This window comes from Echiichthys vipera, assembly GCF_963691815.1.
Source record: "Echiichthys vipera genome assembly, chromosome: 16".
In the NCBI taxonomy this organism is placed as follows: domain Eukaryota; kingdom Metazoa; phylum Chordata; class Actinopteri; order Perciformes; family Trachinidae; genus Echiichthys; species Echiichthys vipera.
In genome coordinates this window covers 28,029,855-28,036,492 of record NC_139841.1, presented here as the reverse complement: position 1 = coordinate 28,036,492, position 6,638 = coordinate 28,029,855, and positions in this window count along the sequence as shown.

The window sequence follows — 6,638 nt, the reverse complement described above, 5'->3', positions numbered from 1 at the left end:
TTCACCAATAACGCCAAAGTTGTGCGGTTACAGGAAAACGCGTCTCCGTGTGGACGGGCCCTGAGCAGGACGCAGGTTTCAACCGTCCCCAGGGTTCCTGCACACTCTCCAAAGTCAAAGTCAAGCACTTTTCAAGCATTTTAAGGTGCATTTTCATGCGCTTCCACCACTTCACAGCTGCGGTCAACTACATATTTGTATACAGTACATACATTACATTCAGAATACTTAATATCACACTCGATCATCACATTAAATTAGATACCATTGTGCTTTAAACAACCAAAATTATGTTTCATGTCAACTTTCTACAGAAAGAATTGTTTCTACAGTCGAAAGAATCGTCAAAAAGAGTCATTTTTCATGCAGAAATGTCTGAAAAATGCAGTTTTCAGGCGCTTTAATATGGAGATCTTCTTTTTCTCTGTTATATATCATAAATGCCGTCCCATGTAACCTACATTTCAAACATTTAATTTAAAATCCAAGCACTTTAAACACTAAAATCCAATGTTTTCAAGGATTCCCAGCCCCTGTGCAGACCTACCTCTGGACGCGTAATGTAATTTGACATTGGAGTCAGTTGAAAGCACGGTTGCATACGGACGCAAAGTGGAGCCAAAACCATTAAACATCAAAGTTTCTGTGTTTTGCAGAAACATATGATGACATTTCTTGTGGTCATTGGCAACCAGGCTGAAAAATAAACCCAGGCTAACACGGGGAGAACATGGGGAAACAGACGACGTGTAAGAAATACAAAATAAATCAGTTTTTGGACCCGAATGCAGATCGAAGGCCGAGGTAATTATGGTTTTAAATTTGCAATAAAGATGTATTTTCATTTTGACTTTTCAGTTTAATGTTTAATGTGTTTTAGTTTCAGTTTTTCAGTTTAATTAGTTTGTTTTTTAACAAAGCGATATATAGTTTTTTGTTTCAAGGTGAGTTTTTATTGAGTTTGCTATAATATTTTTAGTTTTAGTTTCATTTTGAGTTCACTTTAATCACCCTGTATTTGGGTTATAACTGTTTTAAACTTTCAATTAAAATGTATTTTCGTTCTGACAGTTTCAGTTTCAGGTTTAGTTTAGTTTCAAGTTTCCCAAAAACATTCAAACGTCATATAAATTAACTTTCTTTGTAGTTATTTTTCCAACCAGGTCATCTAGTTTAGTTTCAAGATGAGTTTTTATTGAGTTTGCTTTAATATTTTTAGTTTTAGTTTCATTTTGAGTTCACTTTACTCCCCCTGTATGTTGGTAATAATGGTTTAAATCACCCTGTCTCTGAAGCAGAGGAATATTAGGATCAATTCAATAAAGTTTGTTGACAAAACTAAATAAACATAATCAATGATGAAGAGCGTTAAAGTCGCTGCTGTAACTTTATCTCTGCTGTTGGATCAGGTGATGAACCTCGGTACAGTAGGAACCGTACGTCCTAAATATAGCTGAGTCATAACCATAAAATCTGGGTACAGTACTCCCTAGAAGGCCACGCGCGCACGCACACACACACGCACACACACAAGCACACACACACGCACGCACGCACGCTGGAGGCCTAAAAATGATTTTAGTCTCAATAAATTAATAAATACAGGAATAAATAAATAAATGCATAACTAAATAAATTCATACCTAAATTAATACCTGTATGAATGAATAAATGCAGGAATAAAATAAATCTGCATAAATATAAATAAATACAGGAATAGTTAAATAAATAAATGAATGCCTGAATAAATGTATAAATAAAAACAGTAATAAATAAATATGCATAAATTAATACATAAATGAATGCCTGAATAAATGTATAAATAAATACAGGAGTAAAATAAATCTGCATGAATAAATAAATCAAAAATAAATAAATACAGGAATAAATAAATAAATCTGCATAATTAAGTGAATAAATAAGTAGATGAATACATGAATGACTGTATAAATAAATACAGGAATAAATATGTATTTAATTATTTATTTCTGCATTTATTTATTTATACATGTATTCATCCTATGGAGGTCTAAACATGACTTAACTCTCAATAAATAATAAACAAATGTTAATAAATAAATAAATAAATGTAGGTAATGTAGAAATACATGTAAAGCATTTATGTATTTTTTGATGTATTTAATATTTATTATTTTATTTATGGAAATGAGGCAGGAAGTCGGTAGGTATGCAAGTCAACATATATGTATTAATTTATTTCTGCATTTATTTATTTTTTAAAGTAAAGTCATGTTATGTTACATCACACACACACACACACACACACACACACACACACACACACACACACACACACACACACACACACACACACACACACACACACTAACTTAAACATGTCTCACCCCAAACTTTAAACTTAACCTTTAATTTAAGAGTCTTTAACTGAAATAGAGTCTTAACCGTTAAATGTACCACATTTGAACAGCGTGATGTCCTCACAACATCAGTAAAACACGTTAAAAACACCAACCGTCCGCGCTCGAGCGCACACAAACCGTTCTTTTTTAAAACTGTCCGTTAAACCGTCAGTTAAAGTGACGTTTCGGTCGTCTCCATGGTTACCCGCTCAGTTTAAACTTTAACGTAACGTTTTATTTGTCGAGTTTTATTACCTTTTTCCCCGGCGCTGGCGTGGCTTGTCTCCGGTGTAGAAGTGTCTTGTCTCCGGTGTAGTGAGGTAGCTTGTCTCCGGTGAAGTAGTGTCTTGTCTCCGGTGTAGAAGTGTCTTGTCTCCGGTGAAGTAGTTTCTTGTCTCCGGTGTAGAGAAGTGTCTTGTCTCCGGTGTAGTGAAGTGTCTTGTCTCCGGTGTAGTGAAGTGTCTTCTCGTCGGTGTAGTGAAGCGTGTTGTCTCCGGTGTAGTGAAGCGTCTTGTCTCCGGTGTAGTAAGTGTTTTCTCGCCGGTGTAGTGAAGTGTCTTGTCTCCGGTGTAGTGAAGCGTCTTGTCTCCGGTGTAGTGAAGTGTCTTGTCTCCGGTGTAGTGAAGCGTCTTGTCACCGGTGTAGTGAAGCGTCTTGTCTCCGGTGTAGAGAGGTTAATGAGGAGCGGGCTGTCCTGTGACCTCCGGAGCGCGAGCAGGAAAAACTCAACTGCAGCAGCGCGCGCTCGGGAACTGTCTAATCAGCGTGGTGCTGATGGGTCATCTGTGTGACGTCAACCTGTGACGTCGGCAAAGAAAGAAAACAACAACAACAACAACAACAGCGCGGTTGCGATGTAGAAATGTAATTCCGTATTTTGAACACGAGGCATATGACATTGAATTTATTGTTAACTTGTTGGTTTTATATAAAGAATTTTCATTTGCACGGATAAAAAAAAAAATAGAACGGAATTCCATTGCTAGGCAACAGCTTTGGTCCTTGGTAACTTCCGGTCAGCTGATGTCCTTCACATACACTGCAACAGGAAATAAACCAGGACTGTTTTTGTTTACATCTTTATATATAGACCCCTTATGGTCCAATTGTTGAGAAACATGTGCTAAAGTGTCCTCTAGGAGTCTAAACATGTGCTAAAGTGTCCTCTAGGAGTCTAAACATGTGCTAAAGTGTCCTCTAGGAGCCTAAACGTTCGCTAAAGTGCCCTCTAGGAGCCTAAACGTGTGCTAAAGTGCCCCCTAGTAGTCTAAACATGTGCTAAAGTGTCCTCTAGGAGTCTAAACGTGTGCTAAAGTGTCCTCTAGGAGTCTAAACATGTGCTAAAGTGTCCTCTAGGAGCCTAAACGTTCGCTAAAGTGCCCTCTAGGAGCCTAAACGTGTGCTAAAGTGCCCTCTAGGAGTCTAAACATGTGCTAAAGTGTCCTCTAGGAGTCTAAACATGTGCTAAAGTGTCCTCTAGGAGCATAAACGTGTGCTAAAATGCCCTCTAGGAGCATAAACATGTGCTAAAGTGCCCTCTAGGAGTCTAAACGTGTGCGAAAGTGCCCTCTAGGAGTCTAAACATGTGCTAAAGTGTCCTCTAGGAGTCTAAACGTGTGCTAAAGTGTCCTCTAGGAGTCTAAACATGTGCTAAAGTGTCCTCTAGGAGTCTAAACATGTGCTAAAGTGTCCTCTAGGAGCCTAAACGTTCGCTAAAGTGCCCTCTAGGAGCCTAAACGTGTGCTAAAGTGCCCCCTAGGAGTCTAAACGTTTGCTAAAGTGTCCTCTAGGAGCATAAACGTGTGCCAAAGTGCCCTCTAGGAGTCTAAACGTGTGTTAAAGTGTCCTCTAGGAGTCTAAACGTGTGTTAAAGTGCCCTCTAGGAGTCTAAACATGTGCTAAAGTGCCCTCTAGGAGCACTAGCTCTCTAGCTCCTTTAACTGTTTTTATCTTTATGTAAAACAACAACAGTAACGTGCTGTTGTGACACTGATGCTTCTCATCATGTCACACACACACACACACATACACACACACACACACACACACACACACACACACACACACACACACACACACACAGCCACACAGCCACAGAGACGCTCTTATTTTGACAGTCTGAGGTCAGATAGAAGGGGAAGGTCGTTCACTTTCTCTGGACGTCATCAGTCGGACAAAGGTCCACGTCCGTATCTCTGTCGCCTCGTTCCAGCAGAGAAGAGCGGCTGAGTCTGAACCACTACGTTTACATTCTGTTTACAAGTACGGCAGACCACAGATCAGCTTTACTCAACGTTTACATGTGAGAGTACGGCAGACCACAGATCAGCTTTACTCAACGTTTACATGAGAGAGTACGGCAGACCACTGATCAGCTTTACTCAACGTTTACATGTGAGAGTACGGCAGACCACAGATCAGCTTTACCCCAACGTTTACATGTGAAATAAACTTTAACTCTTTACCCTCAACAGCATCTAAGAATCAAACACATCTGCAGCTTTTTAACGGCAGAAGAAGAAGAAGAGTTACCGATCGCAAGTTTACATTTTTTTTGATCGAATTGTGTGAATTTATTTCAGAGATGTCCAAAAAAAGAATTCAAAATACAAAACTATACAAAATTAAATGAGAAAAACATTTTTAACAATATAAATATAATAAACTCTGCCTGAGAAGTGCAGTCTCCTATTGTTGTCTAAACTTAACTGTTTTGATCTGTAGAAAGATCAGAACACCGCCATCTAGTGTCTCAAGATTGTCGTCTCAACAACAAAAAAGAAGTCCAGCAGTGGGGTTGCCAGGTTGGTCAGACCCGGCCCAGTAGCTCCAGGAGACCGGAGTCTGTTTGAGCCTGTTTGAACCCGTCCCCTCCAGAAAACCACAGCATCAAAACAAGGATTAGAGGAGTTTGACTGACAGTTAGCGTTAGCTGTTAGCGTTAGCCATTCCAGCTAAGTGCAGATGAAAGTGATGTTAGCATCAAGGAGCAGCGTAGCCATGTGGGCGTGCGTTTGAATGGCGTTCCTCTCCTTTCTCTCAGTCCATGGAGTGAATGCTCGGCCTATAGTGACTCTGGTTGTTGCCCGTCTCCGCTCACTCAGCTGCTGGGACAAAGAACGCCCCCTTCACTGAGGCTCCCAAGCAGCTGCACGATTGGCTAACTCCATTTCACCCAGTGCCAGCCTACAGTAGCTGCACCCAACAACAGACAACCCTGGCAACCAGCAACGCCCAACGCTATTGGCTGCTACCATGGAAACACAACGGGACAGGAAGTCCGTTGTGTTTAGCTAACAGTCACCTTTTGTTGTCTTAACATCTTTAAGCAGCACGTTGTAATTCCACCGTTTGGCCACTAAATCAAAGTCTGGTGCACTTCCTGTGGCCTGAGTGAGGGCGCACTCCCTCTGTCCCTCCGTACGGCGCCCAAACACGCTTCACGGCTAAAGTTGGTTTGACCAGAGTGCAACAGTTCCGCGCTCAGGCACAACACGCTTTGAGAGCACGCTGCGCCCGGTTGAGAGAGGTGGGCTTTTAAGAAGCACGGACGCACTTGCATGAGCGCGAGCATGAGCGCGAGCATGAGCGCGAGCATGAGCACAAGCGCAAGCATTGCGTCTCCTGCGTCTGTTCCTCACGACGGACGTTTTAAAAGCTGCGGTCGAACGGTCCGCGGCGGATTCGATCAGATGAGACATTCAAACCAGTCGGATGAAACTAAATCTCTGAGGGGTGATGACGTGTAAGCGGACCCTAACGCCCTGGGCGTGGTACGGACGGACGGCGTCTCCTCTGCCTCACGGAGAACCGGAAATGGGGGGGGGGGGGGGCTCCAAAAGAGACGTGCCCAGGGGCCCCAGGGAACCGTGATCCGGCCCTGGACTACAGGTACGATCATAAACACCAGAACATCAAATCACACAAAATAAAAGCATGGGAGTGAATCTTTACGCTCTGTGATCAACACTCACACACGCACACGCACACACACACACACACGCACACACGCACACACACACACACACACACACACACACACACACGGAGATAAGAGAGACAGGAAGTGATGCGTTCTCTCTGCATTGTCGTCTTTATTGGTTCACACACTGATTACATTTGAATATTGATAACACTTGGAAACGCCGGCGCCGTCGTCGTCAGGGTCGGAAAGTTTCAAAGAGAAAAACCAGAAGAAGAAATTTGCCCTGTTTTTATTTACGCGTCCTGACGTAGAGGAGACAAACCCGGAGGAAA